Genomic DNA, 21395 nt, shown 5'->3' on the forward strand with positions numbered 1-21395 from the left:
CTGTTCATCGGGAGGGGTGTGGCATACCACAAAACGGGACTCCACGGGATACTGTTCATCTCCACCGTCGACCTCCTCCAGCCTCCACGGGCTACCGTCGACCTCCTCCAGCCTCCATGGGCTACCGTCGACCTCCTCCAGCCTCCATGGGCTCCTGTTCATCCAGCCTCCACCGCGCGCTACTCCACCGGCTACTGTTCAACCACCCCTCCACCGTCTACTGTTCATCCAGCCCTCCACACCACGAGGTCCTGTTCAACCACCCCTCCACGGGCACCCCTCCACCGTCTACTGTTCATCCAACCCTCCACACCACGAGGTCCTGTTCATCCAGAGGCAACGCCACCGCTCACTGTTCATCCAACCCCCCGCAACGCTCACTGTTCATCCAATCGATCGACTTCAGTTAGCAGCAGTAGCGAAGGAATCGCTCGATCGGGTTCAGTTAACAGCCATCGATCGATCGCTCGGGTTCAGTAACGCGTAGCCTGCAGTGCAATCGCTCGGGTTTAGTTACAGCCCAACGCCTCGCTCGGGTTCAGTTAGAGCCAACGCCTCGCACACACGCGCATACGTGTATGAGAGAAACGCGCATCGCTCGGCCCCCGACCTCCCACCGTAACCGGGAACTCCCCGAAATTTTCCTCGCCCTCGCTTCTACCATGGTTTTTTCCATCATGGACGGCCCAAAGAATGTCATGCAGCTGCGTCTCCAGCCCGCCCAGGACGAAAAGCCCATTTTCTCTCATGATTTTTTGTCATAGAAGTAGGAGCCCACCACATCTATGATGATACCGGGTTTTGTGACAATTATCGTCATAGAAGTGTCATATGTATGACAGAAAAAAAAATCGTTCGGCCCAAAATGTCACGGATGTGTCTTTTTTTTGTAATGAATACTCCAAGGTAGGACAGAACAAAAGCTGGTTTGGCATTTGATCTGCGCAATACAACTACTTTGACCCAATCCAAGAAATGGATAAGGTACTGGAGTTTGTTTCTCCTAGTCATTCCGGAATAGAATGGCTTGACGGACCACAAGAATAATAGGCATCGATAACACGGATGCACAACTAGTCCTGACTATCAATTGATAGACAGAGGTCATAATACAACTAAAGAGAGACAACTCAAAGGAACATATGGTTTTCTGAGTTGCAGATGCATAGATTTAGTATGTCAAACAAGTTCAACATATTTCTTCCAGATAACCCATGCAGAAAGGTAGGACTGGCAGATTCACAATGCAGAATGGAGAACTCATCAAGAGCACTCTGGTTGTGATCTTTTGGCTCAAAGAACTTCTGCCATAGTGGTTCATGGTATTGGAAGAACGATATACCACAGACCTCGAGGACTATCGCAAAGGTTTCTAATATCCTAAAGGTACGAGCAACACTATCAACACGAGGTAAGTAGAGTGAATCTCGGGTCAAGAACCCAGGAGTAGAATACCTACTACTAAATGGCATCACGGGATGCTTTCGAGAATAATGGCCAGAACCATCACACTGGGAATACAAAGCATTGCTAGATTACTAGGTGATCCTATAAGACACCTAGGGTCATAATAATAGCTCCAACCTATATGTCGAGGAAATGGAGTGCCTCAGCACACTGATTAGTATGGTTAAACTGGCCCAAAGAAACACCGGGAACGGAAAGAAGGAAGTTGCAAATGCATCAGACTATTTATAAACCTAGGATAACTCGGACATCATAACGGCTGTAAATGCTCAAAATTATTTGAGACATCCTGCAAAATGGTGGCATAACCACTCAACGTCACAGTATCAAGGTTCTGAGATTAACTAACAACACACGGAAGTAGTAGGAACTGAACTAGGGCTTGAAACCATCAATCCTATAAGTCTACGGATTAGTAACACGTGATCCTGATAGAAGAATAGAAAGCCTAGTTCTTAATCCCCGTAGAAAAGAAGAGGTTGACTCAGATCAGAAGGCATAAGGTAAAGGAGTAAAAAGAGCCTTATGTTCCCTTCCACAATCAATTCCCTTACATCACTAAAGCATTTCTAGACTCAACTTCGACCAGTTTGGCTTGGTAATCCTACAGGCAGTCAGGCTCTGATACCAACGCTGTCAGGACCCCGATTCCAAGTCACATCGATCTAGCCGGTAACACCTCATATCACTTTGCGGCCTCATGCACGGTATTCCCACGGGTGTCGCCTTACCATGGCCCGAGACCGTTTGCGCCTTTTGGCTCACGTATATGATAGTGTCGCTAGCATCCATATGACAGAGAACCCGGGCCGACATGACTAGTCGTGAACCCAAAGTGGCACTAACTTGCGGGGACATGCATACATGAATCAACATCGAGCATGTCAGTCAACAGCGTGCGAATCCGGGCTGTAGCACTGGGCTAACAGGACTCTGGTGAACCAGGCTGTAGAGGGCTAGGCAGGACTCCGGATGTCATCGCGTGACATTTCCCCAAAGGGACAGACACAGGAACGAAGTGAATCACATGCCGGCCAATCAAGTGTTCCGGAGCAGTAGTGCTGGGCTAGCAGGACTCTGGTGAACCGGGCTGTAGCGGACTACTATGGCTCATGGAAGCACAAGACTACATTTCCCCATAAGAGAGGCTACCAAGGATAAACAACTAGGTTGTCGGATCCCACACATACCAAGCATTTCAATCATACACACAATATGCTCGATATGTGCAAATACAACATGGCATCACAACAAGACTCTATGACTCAGAGTATTTATTCATTAGGCTCCGAGGAGCGAGATATTACAAACATGGGTCTCATGACCCAACATTCAGAGCATACAAGTCAAAGCACATGCGGAAGCTTAACATGTCTGAGTACAGACATCTACAAATGTAAAAGGCTGAGAAGCCTAACTATCTACCAGATCCTGCCGAGGGCACAAGATCGTAGCTGAGGTATCAAGCTAAACGTCGAAGTCCACACGGAACTACTAGCGAGACCGACGTCTCTCTGCAAAACATAAAAGAGGCAAACGTGAGTACAAATGTACCTAGCAAGACTTACATCAGAACTATCTACATATGCATCGGTATCAACAAAGGGGTGGTGGAGTTTAACTGCAGCAAGCCAGCTTTGACTCGGTGGCTATCCTGAACTACGACTGCAAGTAACTCTTTTGAGGTGGCGCACACGAGTCCACAAATTCACCATATCAATACACCACTATGGATCCGCTTCCGTCTCCCTACGAGAACGCCATCCATAGCACTCACGCTTATCTTGCGCATTTTAGAGCATCCACTTTCACTTGTCTATGAACTGTACAGGCAATCTAGAAGTCCTTTTCCGCGGACACGGCTATTCGAATAGATGGTGTTAACCCTGCAGGGGTGTACTTCTTCACACACGCTCTCGCCACTTACCACCATGTACACGTCGTGTATCTCGGCAACCTTCAAGCGAAAGCCTGGCGAGGGAGTCAGCCACGACCTGACTAACCACACAAGTATCTAGTCCAGGTTTATCGCCTATTCGGGTTCCATCCATAAGGAGATCCGGCCGGGGTGTCGCTCACGGCCCCAAACGATGTGTACAGGGTTCCAAGCCCACCAAACGTGCGATGCTTGGCATACCCGGCCACGGTGCCTAGTCTATCCCAAGCCCACCTGTACCGGGTGCCACTTGTTAGACTACTAACACTACCTACAAACACCAGAAACTAGTTGCAACTCCTGGACAGAGATCGAGTTGATTAATAAGCTGAGAGGGGTCGAGTTACCGGAACCCAATGTGTGGTAGTAACTGTTCATGGATCACAAACACAGAACTCAGTTCCTGAGGACGGCTGCAATGAGACAACCCACCATGTACTCTTACATGGCCTCTCACCGCTACCTTTACCAAATCGTGTTCACACACTTATCTCTCAACAGTAGGACATGTTCACAACTTTCCAATTCATCCCCGATGAATCAGACCTGACACAACTCTAAGCAATAGCAGGCATGACAAACAAGCATGAATGAGTAGGCACATCAGGGCTCAAACAACTCCTACTCATGCTAGTGGGTTTCATCTATTTACTGTGGCAATGACAGGTCATGCAGAGGAAAGGGGTTCAACTACCGCAGCATGTAACAGTTGAATCGCTGTTGTCCTAATGCAGTAAAAGAGAGCAGGAGCGAGAGAGTGGGATTATATCGGAATGAACAAGGGGGTTTTGCTTGCCTGGCACTTCTGAAGATAATATAACTCTTCATCGGTGTCATTGATCTCATCGTCGGAATACGTCTATCGAGAGGGGACAACCACCGGCAACAGAGAGGAAACACAATCAATGCAATGCACAATATGATGCATGATCATGACATGTCAATATGCTGTGTGTTGGGCTAATGCAACTAAAACCAGGGTGGTTTGAGCTTATTTGAATCAAAGATTCAAATACAAGCCTAAACTATGAACTCATATAAGTGCTTATCATGTTTCATCTAAACAGCAAGGTTAGGTTGCTCTACCATGCATGAAACCAGTACAGATGGATAGATTGGATTTTTCTGATCATTTTTCATATATAATTTGTTTGATTTGGAGCTACGGTTGATTTTCTATGATTTTTAGAAGTTTTGGCTATTTTCTGGAATTTCCTGTATAAGAATAAATCCAGAAAAAGAGTTACTGCGTCAGCACTACGTCAACAGGTCAATGGGGCGGTCCAGGTCAAACTGACCAGTGGGTCCCATGTGTCAGTAACTAAACTAAACTAACTAGGTTTAGTTAACACTAATCTAGGTTAGTTAGCAGGGCGTGGCCCGCATGTCAGTGAGAGGGAGGGGTCAAACCCCTGGGCAGATAGGGTCAAACCCTGCCGGTCAAAGGCAGTCAACCCGCCGGCGTTTAGCCGGCGGCGGCAGTAGACGCGGCGGAGCGGCGCGGGTTTCGCACTCCGGCGACCAAATGGGCGGCGGAGGCCATCTACGGGGAGCTGGAGGTGCGCCGCTTCCATTGGTGGTGGTGGTTGGTCCGGAGGTAGCCGGAATCGTCGCCGGCGATGACGTTGGCGGCTGCCGGAGCTCGGGTGAGCTCGGGGTCGTCGCTACGACGAGCATGGAGGCGCGGGGTTAGCACCTACGTGCTCTACGTGGTGCGGCGAGCAAGGTGGACATGACGGCCAGGCCGTTGCGTGGCCGGAGTCACGCCGGCGGTGAGCACCGGCGGCGGTGGGTGCGGGTGAGCTCGGTGCGGTGCATACGGTGCATGAGAGAGGTAACGGAGAGGGGGAGGACGGAGCCTCACAGCGATCGCAGCAGGCGTCGAAGCGGGCTCGGGGAAGGCCGGAGCTGAGCGGGGCAGCGATGGCGATCTCGGCGGACCGAGGTTGAAGATGACGGCGTCTACAGCGTTCGGGGGCGCCCGGTGTTGAGTATCTCATCGAGGAGGTCGAGGACGACACGGAGAAGCTCTGAGACTCGTCGGTGAGGCGTGTGATTGCCGGTGGCCGCGGTAACGGTGAGCGGCGGCGGCGGCGTGTTCGGTGGGGCTGCGGAGAGGGAGCTAGAGGAGAGGGAGAGAGCTCCAGAGTGAGGGAGAGGCAGAGGGGGTCGAGGCCGTTCCTGTGGTGCAGAGACAGGGCAAGGAGGAAGCAGGAGGTGGAGCTCGGGCGCGCGCGCGTTGACACGCCTCTGCCTACTGGCAGAGGTTGAAGACGGTGGGGCTCCTGGTGGGCTGGCCAACAGTGCCATGCCAGTGGGCTGGGCTGGCCACTTGGGCCGCCAGGTGGGCTGCGCAGGTAAGCCAGTAAGTCTCTCTCTCTCTCTCTCTCTCTCTCTCTCTTTTATTTCCTGTTTTCTATTTCTTTCTGCAAGTTTGTGGCATTTCTAAAAATACCTAGGCATCTCCAAAAATCACCAAACTGCACATGCCCACTGTATGGAACATATCCAACATGGAACATTTCAGTTTGGGATTATTTGGACATTTAAAATATTTACTAGCATTTAAATGCCCCAATGCAAGTTACATATGATTTAATTCAATGACCCTATGATGTCCTAGAAATATGTGCACCATTTTTGTCAGAGGTTCCAGACCAAGGCAAAGATGATGAACATTTTAGAAGGGCATTTGAGGTTCATTGAAAAAGATTTTAGTAAACCCTAGTTGGATTAAGGGGGTGCTGGGGGTTTTCTGTCATCCCCATTTCATATTCATTTGAATTTAAACATGATGCACACATGAAGCTAGCCTAGTGCATTGCCAGAAGCTAGGGATGTGACACGAGGACGCCACAGGAGCCGACCGATACTGAGTCGACGGCTGCCGAAGAAGGACGCCGCGGACGCACGCGCGAAAGTGTGTTGCCCCGCGGACGGGGAGCGCCTAGACGTCGAGTGGAGCCTCTTGGAGCCAAGCGGAGTCGTCGGCGACGAACACGAGCGCGCCGAGACGGATCTCGCGGCCCTCAGCGAATCCTCCGTCGGAAACCATGATGATGGGAATCGGAAAAATCGCAACTTCTCCAACAAGTCGCTAAGACACCTGCCCCAAGGTGGGTGCCAACTGTCGTGGATCTAAGACTGACAGTAGAATGGGGGGTAGGTATGAGGAGGCAAGATCCTAGCTATGGCGAAGTTGTACATACGAGTTTTATGAGTTCATGCCCTTCGCGGAGGAAGTAATAGCCCTACATCTCGGAGCCCGGAGGCCGCCGACTGGATTATGCGTGTGTGAGTTACAGGGGGTGCGAACCCTTGTCCCAAAGGAGGGGGTGGCTTATATAGAGTGCGCCAGGACCCCAGCTCCCCTCCGTTACACAGGGTTCAATGTTCATAAAGAGGAAGCGTTACAGGTAACGTCCGCAATAAAGTGTTATAAATGATAATTAAGTCTATGAGTAAACGCCCGACCGTTGCTGTGTAGAGTGACTTTAGATCTTCTGTATGTCGAGTGGTTCCTGTGACGGTCGAGTGACATTGATTCTTCCGAGTGGAATGTCTCTGGTCGAGTGGATGACGGTACCCTTTGAATGCTTCTGGCTTTAGGGTGATGTCCTTGGGGAGGGTGTCTAGGTCAGGCCTATGACCCTACCCTAGGTACATGGCTTCATCAACCACCTCCCGCGCGGCCGAAGCAGGAATAGGAGGCACCGGAGGAGAGCAACCTCAGCAACATCCGAGTGGTCATGCTCCATGAGGTACGAACGAAGGGGTTATTCCGTCCGTACCTCTTTCCCTCGCCGAAGGGCACACCCACAGTGATGGCACCCGGTCTGGGGCGAATCGCCACCCTCCGTCCGCCCCAGCCGCGGGCGCGACCGCAGGACGCGCGCCTCCCCCAGAGCGGGTTGACCCAACCACTGTGCCCAATGGAGCTAGTGGCCCTCAAGCGCCTTCACCACGTCACCATGCCATCCAAGTGGCTAGTTCGCAACAGCGAGGGCGGGCGACAGTCGCTGCCGGCACCATCAGAAGCCAGGCGACGGTACGATCTACATCATCCTCGCCAATGCCAAGCACTGCTACGGAGGCCATGGCGCGGGCCCAGATGCTGTTGAGGTTCCCATTGGCGGCCGATCAGATGGATGAATGGAGAGCCACCATTCAGAGTCTGATTGGCTTCACCGAGGCTGGGGGCTCGCAGCGAGCTGGCCCGCCGCGGCCTCCCCAAGCAACAACAACAGCTCGCGTTGTTGGCCGTACGGAAGGGGCCACCCCACTGTGCAGTCCCCACCACGGCAACCGGCGTGGGAGCTGCAGAATCAAGAACCCGACAACGTCTCGTTGGCCTCTTCCAACCCTCGAGCACGTCCAGACCAACAGCGAGCCCTGGAGGACAGGCCGAGGGGAGCCGCGCGCATCGTCGTCGAGCGACGCCGCAACGACCACCGTTGGACCAATGGGTGTGATGGCCCCAACGTCGACGAGCCTGCGCTCGAGGATGGCGGGTGCCTGCCTTTCGAGGTTGGGTGCCCTGCCTTTACTCGTGAGCTGCGACAAGTTCGTTGGCCATCCGCTCGCACGTTCAAGCTAGAGATACTCAAGAAGTGTGATGGGAGGCTAAACCCGACAGAGTTCTTGAGCATCTACACCATCGCTGTTCAAGCTGCCAGAGGAAGAGATGAGAAGGTGTTTGCCAACTACTTCCCTTTGGCACTCAAGTCCAATGTGAGGTCTTGGCTGATGCACCTGCCGGAGAACTCCAATCGTCATGGGCTGACCTGTGCCATGAGTTCGTTGGCGCCTTCACGGGCGGCCATCAAGAACCAGGACGGCCCAGCGACTTGCAGCTCCTCCAACAAAAAGAAGGAGAGACTCTCCGCAAGTATTTGCAGAGATTCGGCAGAGTCCACAGAAATATCCCAAATATCCACCTGACGGCCGTGATAGCTCCATGCCTTCCAGTCCAATGTGCGCAATCGCAGGGTATGTTCCAAGATGAATGTACGGCTGCCCAAGACTGTGAAGGAGCTCTAAACCTTGGTGGACAAATGCGCTCCGGTGGAGGAGGGAAGGAAACTCCCCGAAGAGGAAGATTGTGTCGACATCGGCTCAGAAGATGACGGCGAGTCCACCAGCCAGAAGAAGAAGAATAATAAGCGCAACAAGAGGTGCAAGGATAAGGCAGTGATGACCGTTGAAGGATCGGACACGCTTAGTACTGGCAAGAAGGCTAAGGCTGAATCCCGGCAAGGAAGCTGCCGCGTGCGCTGACTGCCGGGAGGCTGCGGCTGCCGAGAGGGCTGGGGAAGGCGATGGGCCGTACTGCAAGATTCATCGGACCAAGGGCCACGATCTCCAAGAGTGTCATCAGGTTGAGTAGCTCTTCAAGAGGCAGAGGGCTGAGTATGAGAAGCGTGATAAGGAAAAAGGTCAGAATGGCACTAGCGTGAAGTGTTGGGGAACGTAGTATTTAAAAAAAATCCTACAATCACGCAAGATCTATCTAGGAGAAGCATGGCAACGAGCGGGGAGAGTGTGTCCACGTACCCTCGAAGATCGAAAGCGGAAGCGTTTAGTAACGCGGTTGATGTAGTCCAACGTCTTCACGACCCAACCGATCTAAGTACCGAACGTACGGCACCTCCGTGTTCAGCACACGTTTAGCACGATGACGTCCCTCGAGCTCTTGATCCAGTTGAGGACGAGTGAGAGTTCCGTCAGCATAACAGCGTGGCGACGGTAATGATGAAGTTACCGGCGCAGGGCTTCGCCTAAGCACTACGACGATATGACCGAGGTGTTAACTGTGGAGGGGGGTGCCGCACACGGCTAGGAACAATTGATGTGTGTTCTAGGGGTGCCCTCCCCACGTATATAAAGGAGGGAGAGGGAGGGAGGCAGCCTAGGGCGCACCCAAGTAGGAGGAATCCTACTTGGGCCCCTAGTCCAATTCGCCCCCCTACCATATTTGGACAATGGGGAAAGGAAGGAGGGGGAGGGGAAGGAAGAAGGAGTCCTACTTCATACTTTCCTTTTCATCATCTCCTTTCCCTTTCTCCCCACGTGGATGGCCCTATAGGGGGCGCACCAACCCCTTGTGGGCTGGTGTGTTCCCATACTTGGCCCATTAAGCCCATATCTTTACCGGGGGTTGCCCGAAACCCCTTCCGGTGACCCGGTATCACCCAGAACACTTTCGGTGTCCAAATACCATCGTCCTATATATGAATCTTTACCTCTCGACCATTTCTAGACTCCTCGTCATGTCCATGATTTCATCCGGGACTCCGAACAAACTTCGATCATTGTTGGGGATATTACCACTGGGCGTAAGCCGGCCAGGAGAGGCCGGGTTAACCCCATAAGTAGTTCATCTGTATCTGAAGCCTATGAAGACACATGGTGACGCTTCATGAAGGCCCAGGGCCCAAAGCCGGTTTAAGGCCCGTAGACACAAACCGGCATTGATATGTAAACCTATGTTGTAAGATAGAGGTAGCAGAGACCGAGCCGGACACGATTATGAGCCGGCCTCGGAGTCTGTAAACTGACGGGCGTCAACCCATGTATATAAGGGGACGACACGGCGGCGGTTCAGGGACAACAGACAACACCTCGAGACTCAGGCAAAGCGTATTCGCTCCCTGGTCATCGAAACCCCATCAATTCCATCACAACTAGACGTAGGCTTTTACCTTCATCGTAAGGGCCGAACTAGTATAAAACTCTCTTGCGTCCCTTGTACGCTTTAACCCCTTTAAGCTAACCCGTAGCGATGGCTCCACGACTAAGTCCTTTCTCTAGGACATCTGCCGTGACAAAACCACGACAGTTGGCGCCCACCGTGGGGCTATCACACGATGGTTTCAAGTTCTTGGAGGGCAACTTCGAAGGACTCAAGGGTTACGCTGTGGGCTGGATGACCAAAAGTCGTCGCGGCAAGCTCTACATCGATGATGCAGGCTGGGGCCCCGAGGCCGGCTCAATCGAGTACGGGTACCGGGTCCCCTTTGGTGGCATACACGTCTTCATTGGCAAGATCGGCGAAATGGGCCCTGAGCCAGACATCTGCACCGACCTCGTCGAGACAGCTCAGCGTGCGAGATCTGCCCGGGTTAAGCCTGTCATGAAGCGTGCCTTCGTGGGAGTTATCCATGGAGGAATCTGAGGATAGATCAGAATCTGGTGGTGAGACCGTCGTTTATTCCGGCGACGAGTCATCGACCGGAGAGACCGAGTTGTTATATCAGTTACAAGATGGCCGGATTGGGGGCTGTTCCGATGGCGACAGTATTCCGTACCCCTTTGATCTGCCAAACCGGGTTGCGATCTTCATGGCTGGCACACAGCCGGCGCTCCACTCTTCGACCGCAGCGGCGATGATTTCCGGATCAGCGGCGGCGACAGCAGCCGGGGCAGGAGGCCTTGTGCGACCACTAGCTCAGGTTCTATCTGATTTGTTTGACGCCTTGGCAACGCTGATGGCGGAGGTTAACCCGGCGGATCAGGATGCACACAATGCGGAAATCGTGAAAGTGAAAGATCAGATCACACAGGCCAAAGCCGACTTAGCAACTGAGGATACTAGGATAGCCGCGGAGCGGGCCGCTTTGGATGCACAAGCTTACCAGATTATGCTGGATCAGAGTGCGTCGAACGAAGTCCTGAAGAGGAGGCACCGATCTCGCCTGCCGCCGGTTTATGATGCTAGAAATCTCTTTAATACCCCAGGAGCAGGGACTAGTAATCCGCCGGTGGTAAACCGGACGGAGGCACCGGGGGCAGGAGCGCCGGTTCAGCCATGTTTGGTGGATCCGCCTCGTCAGGACAATATTGTGGCACCGCATGTCCCCACACCACCGGGTCATTATTCTAACCCGATGGACAACATTGTCGCTGCCGCTTCACGGCTGGCGGCCATCCCGATCGAAGGCGATTCTCCAGCGACAGTCGAGACGCGTCGGGTTAAGGAGCTTCTTCAGACAGCCTTGATTCAACAGGAGGCTTATTCATATAGCCGCGATCGGATTCATTCCACTCCCCGTCCAAGCAGGAGTCACAGCAAGCATATGGATGAACCTGCAGTGTCAAGCAATGCGCGGAACCGTGATCAGCCCCGTGGCAATAACCCGGCGGGTGGTGCTGGTGATGCTCAGGAGGTGGTGAACCGGGCTCGGGCACGCAGAGAGGCCGAGTTAGTGGCGCAGCATGAAGCCCATCAGCTTACTCCGGTTCGTCCAACCACATCAGTGGAACCAGGAGTTACCTCTAGTTCCTTGGGAGTGCCATGTCTTGTCCCAGCGTTGCACAATGTGCGTCTGCCCAAGGATTTCAAGGGCCCGCGCAAGGTGCCGAATTACACCGCCGATTTATCCCCAGAAACATGGGTCGAAAGCTACGAGATGGCCATGGAGATGCTGGATGTGGATGATGCAGCTTGTGCGAAATACTTCACCATGATGCTAGAAGGGACAGCCCGCACTTGGTTAAAGAGCTTACCGGCTAATTCTATCAGGTCATGGGCCGAATTGAGAGCCTGGTTTATTCAGAATTTCAAGGATACATGCAAGCAACCCATGTCAATTGTGGACTTAGCTGCCTGTGTCCAGGAGGAAGGAGAATCAACAACCCATTGGGTGCGCCGGGTTTCGAAGATTTTGCATTCATCGGACCGCATCAACGCTGACACCGCAGTTTTAACCTTGGAAGGCAATTGCCGGTTTGAACCCCTGAAGTTGAAGTTGGGACGGCTCAAACGTCATTGTAATGACATGGGAACCCTCATGGTTGCACTGGTGAAGTATGTCGATTCTGATAGTACCAAGGATCCCGAGTCTGACGATGATAAGACAGGGAAGGGAAAGAAGAGCGGCAACGCCAAGGGGCAGTGCCACAACCCGACGGGTCATGGAAACGGCGGCAAGCGTAAAGCGGACCACGGTTTAGACTTTGTGGCTAACACTAATACACATGACAAGGGCCAGCGGCGTAAGGGTAAGCCGCCCCAGCGTGATGGAAGGCCAGATCCTAATCCGGACCGTTTGTCTTATCTGTTGAACCAACCATGTCCAAAGCATGGGACGAAGGAGAACCCGTCCACGCACCTCTGGAAAGATTGTTACATCATGCAAGAGTTCAAAAATTCTGATTCTTTCCGGTATGATCGCGGACCAGGAGGCAGTTTGGGTCCCGGATCTCATGGGCCGGGTTATGGTGGAGGAAATTCTGGTTCAGGCTTCCACGATAATCAGGGTGGACATAACAATCAAAGTAATCAGGGCAATCAACGTGGCTATAATCATCAGGGCAATCAGCAGCAGCAGCAGCAGTCGGGTTACCAGAGCAACCCGAAGCAGTTGAATAGCGGACAGTATCATGTCTTCACCACTAGCTTGGACAAGCGCGATCAGAAGCTTCATAAAAGGGCGGTGAATGCCGTTGAACCGGCGGTGCCCCGTTATTTACGCTGGTCCGAGCAGCCGATTGTGTGGAGTAGAGAAGATCATCCACCCCGGGTTGACAATCCGGGTCATCTGGCTCTGGTGGTGGCACCTCAGGTGGGAGGTTATAAGTTCACTAAGGTACTCATGGATGGAGGGAGTAGTATCAATATCCCTTATTATGAAACTTTCCGTCGCATGGGGTTAACAGATAAAAATCTTAAACCGTCCAATACGGTGTTCCATGGTGTCGTGCCTGGTAAGTCGGCATATCCTGTTGGTAAAATAGCTCTGGAGGTGGCTTTTGGAGATGAGCATGACTCGAGATTAGAAGCCTTGACCTTTGAAGTGGTGAAAATTAGCAGCCCGTATCATGCCCTATTTGGATGGCCAGCTTATGCTAAATTTATTGCACGACCTTGTTATGTTTATCTACAGCTCAAGATGCCGGGTCACAAGGGAACTATAACCGTGCATGGAAGCCGCAAGATTGCTCTGGAGTGTGAAGAAGGTGATGCGGCTTATGCTGAGTCGGTTTGTGCAACAGAAGAGTTGAAGTATTACAAGGACAATGTTGATCCGACAGATATGACGTCATTGAAGAAACCAACTACAGAGCATGATCCGGCCCTGAAGTTTAAATCGGCTGATGAGACTAAGCTTATTGACTTCGTGCTTGGCGATTCGTCCAAGCAGTTTAGTATCAGCGCTAACTTGGATCCGAAATAGGAAAGCGCGCTCATCGAGTTCATCCATGAGAATCGGGACATCTTTGCGTGGAAGCCTTCTGACATGCCAGGTGTACCGAGAGAACTCGCTGAGCACACTCTCAATGTTGATCCCAAGTATAAACCGGTGAAGTAGTTTCTTCGCCGGTTCAATGAAGAAAGACGCAAAGCTATTGGAGAAGAAGTAGCCAGGCTCTTGGCGGCTGAATTTATCGTTGAAGTATTCCATCCTGAGTGGTTGGCTAATCCGGTGCTGGTCCTCAAGAAGAATGGCACTTGGCGTATGTGTGTGGACTACACAGATCTTAACAAAGCTTGTCCAGCAGATCCTTTTGCCCTTCCCCGTATTGATCAAATTATTGATGCTACGGCGGGTTGTGAGCGTTTAAGTTTTTTGGATGCATATTCTGGTTATCATCAGATCAAAATGGCAGTTAAGGACCAGGAGAAGACAACTTTCATAACTCCCTTTGGAGCCTTCTGCTATGTATCCATGCCCTTTGGGCTCAAGAGTGCCCAGGCGACTTATCAAAGGTGTGTGCAGAATTGTCTGCACGAACAGATTGGCCGCAATGTTCACGCCTATGTGGATGATATTGTGGTAAAATCAAGGAAGAAGGAGACATTGATTGATGACTTGAAGGAAACCTTTGATAACCTGCGGGTTTATAAAATGATGCTTAATCCAGCCAAGTGCGTCTTTGGTGTACCTGCAGGCAAGCTCTTGGGTTTTTTGGTGTCTAACAGGGGCATTGAAGCTAATCCGGAAAAAATCAAAGCCATCACCTCCTTGGCTAAACCGAAGTGTACCAATGATGTTCAACGCCTGGCAGGCCGGATTGCCGCATTGAGCCGGTTTGTCAGTCGCCTTGGCGAGAAGGCCATCCCTTTATATCAGATGCTGAAGAAAACGGATAACTTCGTCTGGACTGACGCTGCTAATGAAGCATTTGAGGACTTAAAGCGGCAGCTGGCTAATCCGCCGATTCTCGCTGCTCCAGTGGACAAAGAACCATTGTTGCTATATGTGGCAGCTAATGCTCAGGTTGTTAGTGTGGCTATTGTGGTGGAGCGCAAGGAGGCAGGAAAGGAATATCCGGTTCAGCGGCCAGTTTACTATATCAGTGAGGTACTCATTGAGTCCAAGCAGAGGTACCCGCATTGGCAAAAATTGGTGTGTGGGGTTTTCATGGCAAGCCGGAAGCTTAAGCAGTATTTCCAAGGTCATCCCATCACGGTGGTCAGCTCTGCTCCTTTGGGGGATATCATCCAGAACAGGGAAGCAACTGGTCGAATTGCTAAGTGGTCTATCGAGCTCGGGCCTCACGGGTTGAAATACATACCCCGAACGGCGATCAAATCTCAGGCAGTTGTGGATTTCATTAATGATTGGACAGAATTACAAGCGCCAGAGGAGAAGCCGGATCACACTTATTGGACTATTCATTTTGATGGGTCCAGGCAATTGGAGGGCTCGGGGGCTGGAGTCGTATTGACTTCCCCACGAGGTGATAAGCTTTGTTATGTTCTCCGTTTAATGTTCCCTTGCACTAACAATGCAGCTGAATATGAGGCTTTACTCCATGGTCTTCAGATGGCTAAGGAGATGAACCTAAGCCGAGTTAAGTGCTTTGGTGACTCGGATCTGGTGGCTCAACAAGTGTCCGGCACTTGGGATTCCAAGGACCCACCAATGGCAGCATATCGTCGTGAGGTGGATATTGTTGCAGGTCACTTTAAGGGTTATCAGGTGGATCATGTGCACCGGCGGAAGAATGAAGCGGCGGACGCTTTAAGCCGCCTGGGTTCCCAACGTAAACCGGTTCCACCTAATGTCTTCCTGGATGTTTTGCATAATCCGTCCGTCAAGCTCCCTGGTGAAGAGGATTTGGCTGTTCCTGATCCGGAGGCCCAGTTGGTGGCGGATCTTCATGTTATCCCGGACTGGACGGTTCCATATCTGGCATATATAAACCAGGGCGAGTTAGCAGAGGATGAAACTTTGGCCAGGCAGATAACCCGGCGGTCCAAATCCATGACTATTATCAATGGAGAGTTACATCATTGCAGTGTGACAGGGGCGTTTCAACGCTGTGTGTCTCCTGAGGAAGGCCGTGAAATTTTGCGTGAGATCCACGAAGGAGATTGTGGTCACCACGCCGGTTCAAAATCTTTGGTGGCCAAGGCGTTTCGTCACGGTTTCTATTGGTTGACAGCTCATGCTGATGCCGAGGACTTGGTCAAAAGATGTGATGGTTGTCAGAAATTCTCAAGGCGAGCTCATGTACCAGCTCAAGAATTGAGGATGATTCCAATCACCTGGCCGTTTGCAACTTGGGGGATGGATATGGTTGGGCCTTTCAAGAGGTCCAAGGACAAGAAGACCCACCTTTTGGTGGCGGTTGATAAGTTCACGAAGTGGGTGGAGGCAGAGCCAGTTAGTAAGTGCGACGCAGCCACGACGGTTCAATTCTTCAAAAAGGTGATCTTCCGGTTTGGCTTTCCACACAGCATTATAACAGACAATGGTACCAATATGTCTAAGGGTGCCATGAAGGAGTTCTGTCAACGCGAGCACATCCGGCTTGACGTGTCATCAGTGGCTCATCCTCAGTCCAATGGTCAAGCGGAGAGGGCCAATCAAGAGATCTTGAGAGGCATCAAACCCCGGCTTATGGTTCCTTTGCAACGGACACCGGGTTGTTGGGTTGAGGAGCTACCTTCAGTGTTATGGAGCATCAATACCACACCCAACAGATCGACATGATATACACCGTTCTTCATGGTTTATGGAGCGGAAGCGGTTCTTCCTAGTGACATCCGTCATGACTCACCTCGTGTAGCGGCATACGTTGAAGCTGACAACGAGAAGGCACGGCAGGAAGCTCTTGACCTGTTAGATGAGGAGCGTGACATGGCGGCAGCCCGTTCGGCGATTTATCAGCAAGATCTGCGTCGTTATCATAGCCGCCGGGTTAGAACCAGAACCTTTCAAGAAGGTGATTTGGTGCTTCGGCTCATCCAGGATCAAACGGATATGCACAAGCTACCCCCCCCCCTTGGGAAGGACCCTTTGTGGTCAGCAAGAATCTACACAACGGGTCGTATTACCTAATTGATGTTCGAGAGCGCAAAGACTCACGTAAATCGGAGGAGGAGACCAACCGGCCGTGGAATATTGCTCATCTTCGGCCCTACTATACTTGAGCTATAGGCTCTGCTTATGTACATATTATGACATTGTATATATTATGATCAATATAATAAACCGGAACCTCAGCTAAAGCGGGGTATCTGTTGTTTTCTTATATCATGTGTGGTTACATGGAGCTTACAAAGCTGCGTTCGGTTCACCCCTTGATTTAGCTTCTCAAAGATTAATATTTGGTCACTTGGGGGCTTGGTGGTATCCGAACCATAGCTATGCCTCTTGATCGGCGTAATGCCACAACATCACTTGGGGGCTTGGTCGAACCCGAACCATAGCTACACCTCTTGATCGGCGTAATGCCACAACATCACTTGGGGGCTTGGTCGTATCCGAACCATAGCTACACCTCTTGATCGGCGTAATGCCACAACATCACTTAGGGGCTTGGTCGAACCCGAACCATAGCTACACCTCTTGATCGGCGTAATGCCACATGGTCGAACCCGAACCATAGCTACACCTCTTGATCAGCGTAATGCCACCGCATCACTTGGGGGCTTGGTCGAACCCGAACCATAGCTACACCTCTTGATCAAATTTGGGGCCTGGCATCCCGTGAAAAGCCTCGACTACAACGGTTTTTATTTGCCTTTTGCTGAGTTTTCTTCGTTTTCATAACATTTGTGACGTTTTCAAACCAGCGTTTATCAACCCGGTTAGCCTGTCAACTACAAGTTGTCAGTACATGATCAAGTTATAATCCGGAGACTATCAGCCCGGTCTGGTTTTGACTCATAGTCACCAGTATGGAATAAACTGGTGTTTATCACAACCCGGAACGGTTTTATTGTAAACCGGCATCATATAACAGGAGTTACTTTTACTCCGGATTAGGGTTATTACCCTCATTACAAGGTTGGTTAGCCAACACTATGTCTAAAGGTCACAGGTATCATATATTTCCATATTTGATTATCTTTTACAACCTTGGTCATATATATATTCGGGTATCGTGACCCGCCCGGTGGTAAACCGCCAGGGCGCTTTAAGTTTCTTATCTGCAGGAACAGCTTGAATAAATAGCTATGGATTATGAACATCATATCTTAAGCATGGCGGATTAACACGCATCAGTTGCAGATAAATGTGCACGAAGGCATAACAGACAAAGTATTTTTAACTAGCCTATTACAAGGCGTTTCTGTGCCCAAAAGAATAATTGTTTCTCGGTAAGCATTGCAGCAAGTGAAAGACTAAACCGGCCCCCGGATTATGATTGCTTGTCAGCTTGACCTGACGGTTGCGGATCATCTTGCACTGGTTCATCTTCTTCGTTTCTACCCAGCGGCTGGAAGTCAACAGTTGTCCAGTCGATCCCAGTTAAAACTTGGAACACAGCTTCGTCGCTTATAAGGGTTGACGGTTCAATATCAGGGGCATAAGTGTGCTTACGGATTGGAGGGATCAGATTTTGTGCTTCTGGAAGTGGCGCCGCAACCCGTCTGTTCTTTTCATCATAGATTGCCTGATAGTGTGAGAGATCAACTTCTTCAGCCAATTGACAGGCCAGTAGACATACTTCCCAGTTTATGGTGCGGAGATCCTCCTGGCCAAATTCTGATCCATCTTCTTTTAAGCTTGGGAAGCCTTTAGCCACGTCCACCGGATCAAGATCAGGCACCCACGCCTTTGCCTGGGTTAGAGCAGTCAGAGCGCCAGCCCTTGCAGCAGACCTCTTTAGCTCTTCTACCCGGGCAGGCAGCATAGATAGCCTGTCTAAGGTATCCTTGATTAACATCGGGGGCGGCTTATTGTGAGAAGCGGTGCAGATAATTCGTTGAGCACCGGTATACAGTTGTTCTATCAGCGTATAGGCAGCCTTCAGCCAGAGTGAATGTCTTGAGCATTGAGATTGGCGTAGCTTGATAAATCGGCATTCCACTTGCCTTTGCCGATAGCAGAAAGCTCGTCCTTGGCGGTATGCTTTGACAAAGCGACAGGGTTTCCAGCAGTGGTGTGGCCAGTGCCAGTAATCATAACTTCATCATCTTGGTCATCAGCAGCCTTTGATGGAGTTGGCGGTTTATCAGTACCTTTAACCGGGCTGGCCGGTTTGTCATCAGTTCGGACAGGGCTGGTTGGCCGGTCTGCATGGCTGGTAGTGTCAACTTGCACTTGTTCGGCAAGGAAGTCATGGTCTTGAGGCGGCGGATCATTAAGCAGGTCGTCAGCTTCGGTTTCTTCCGGGTCTGGAGTTGCTTCCGGTTCAGCAGCTACATTATCATCAGTCGGTTTGTTTAACCGAGCCTTCTTGCTGGGTCTTGGCTTGGCGCTGAGAAAAGATAGACATAAGGATCAGTACAGTATGTAAAGATAATACATCAAGAATAAAGACATGTGCATAGCTCATCCAGGAACTGTTTTGAGGGGTGGAAGCTATGTGGCCGATGATTCGCCAGAGGATGAGTGAGAAGTACCCTGATAATTTGAATCAGACGGGTTAAGAGGATGGCGAAAACAACCTGCTTTTGGGCATGAAGTATCAATGGGACAAGGGACCTCTGATCGGCGTTTCCGAACCGGACTGTTCAGTAAAACGGCGGAGGTAACTACCTGGCCGCTGTGCTGGGTTGTACGGCGAGCCTCGTGCTGCTGTGTCTTCAAAAGAAAGTTTGGGTCCAAATAAGCAAGAGGGTGAGAAAATTTTACTTTCCGGTTTGCTTAACGGATTTTTGATGTTGGCAGAGGATCTGAATCGGAGGAAAGAATGGTTACCTCTACGTCCTCAGCATGACTGCCTTCAGCGTCGTCCTGATAATAATCATTGTCAATGAGATGTACGAAAAATGAACCAAGAGAGTCAAGTTCTACCTCTGGTTCCGGATTACCCACATCATCATCAGCTGGTGGATCGGAGGATGCAGTAGTCCTTCTCTTGGCAGGTTTTTTAATAACCTTGGTCTTTGGACGAAGTGGCTTGACTGGTTTGTCTTGCGGCTTCGCCGGTTTGTCTTGTGACGGTTTCTTGTTCCAGAACGGATCGTCACCCTGTCAGAAAATAATCACACTTTTAGAGAATATTTGGACAGAAGCAACGTCAGATAAAAAGATTATATGGTTCTTATAGCTGGCGGTTTGTTGAAGGTGCAGAAAGGGAGTAGTCCGGTTTGGGCACAGACAGCCTCCGGTTCGTTCAATATCTTTTTTACAGCTTCAGTGACTTCTGCATCTGTGAGCTGAATGTCAAAATGCCGCTGAGCATCCTTCAAACTCCCCGTGTACTCACACATCAAACCGGGGCGCCGGCTATTGGGCAGAATACTCCAGCTTATCCAGCAACGAGCAAGATCCACTCCTGTCAAACCGTTCGCCATGAAGGCTCTGAGCTTTGATAATTGGGGAGCATAGTTGGCCCTTTCTCTTGCTGTCAACCTTTGAGGAAAAGGATGTGTGTTGCTTAGGCGTTCAGGGCGGTAACCCGGTAGGGGGTTCTCATCAGATGGAGATGTATCCATGCAGTAAAACCAAGTCTGGTTCCACTCTTTGGGGTAACTGTGGAGTTTGGGATGAGGGAAGGTGACTTCCTTCCTTTTTTGGACCGCCATTCCGCCCAATTCCGTATTGGGTCCATCTGAGAATTCTGTGCGACGGTTTAAGTGAAAGAAATCCCTAAACAGTCCGACTGAAGGTTCCTCTTGCAGATAAACCTCACAAAAGACTTGGAAGTGGCAGATGTTGGTCACAGAATTGGGACCGATGTCTTGAGGGCGCAGCTGAAAATTGGCCAGTACATCCCGGAAATTTTTTGAACCGGGAGGGCTAAAACCTCGTCTGAGATGATCAGCGAATACGACTACCTCTCCATCCTTGGGTGTAGGAGGATTTTCTGGGCTAGGGACCCTCCAGTGGATGACATCTTTCTTAGCTAAAGCGCCCGTTTTTACAAGGTTGCTTAACTGCTCCTCGGTTACTCGAGAGGGAGCACAATTGCATTCATAGACTTGCTTGGCCATGACAAGGGAAATCTGAAACATGATTATTGCCGGTTTAAGAATTACAGTGGACAACTATACAACGGTATGAGGATACAAGCGTATTGACAAACCGGATTTGGTTATTCGTAAACCGGAGTCTGACAATGGAAACAGTGTAATGCATTGGCGGTTCAACAGGGGACTAATGGTATCTACTGGGTCATCATTTGGTATATAAAGTTAAACCGCCCAATCTGGTGTTAAGGATGTATAAGTGAAGAGAAAAACAGGTTTCACAAGTTGGCATTGTAATTTTGGATCTACCGCATGTCAGAAAATGAAAATATATTCAGACCTAAATATTGGTACCGAAGCAGTTGATGAAGATTCAGATGGGATTTTCTACTTAAACGAGATGAGTTGGATATCAAACAGGTGCTAAAACTACCACCGTGCGAGATCTATGTGGTTCTTGGATCTAATCCATGGATATAAGTAAGGATAAAGAAGGTTCGGGCGAAGAACACTGATGAACGACAGAAACCCTAAGTGCAGATCCATGGTAAGAGAAGGGGAGACTTACGGAGGCTGTCGAGCAGCGGCGACGCGCGGAGGAGCTCTGGTACGTTCAGGTCGATGCAGCGGCCAAGGTTGGTGCAGCAGTCGAAGGTCGACGGCGGTGGCTGAGGTCGA

This window comes from Triticum aestivum, chromosome 7D (genome assembly GCF_018294505.1).
Source record: "Triticum aestivum cultivar Chinese Spring chromosome 7D, IWGSC CS RefSeq v2.1, whole genome shotgun sequence".
In the NCBI taxonomy this organism is placed as follows: domain Eukaryota; kingdom Viridiplantae; phylum Streptophyta; class Magnoliopsida; order Poales; family Poaceae; genus Triticum; species Triticum aestivum.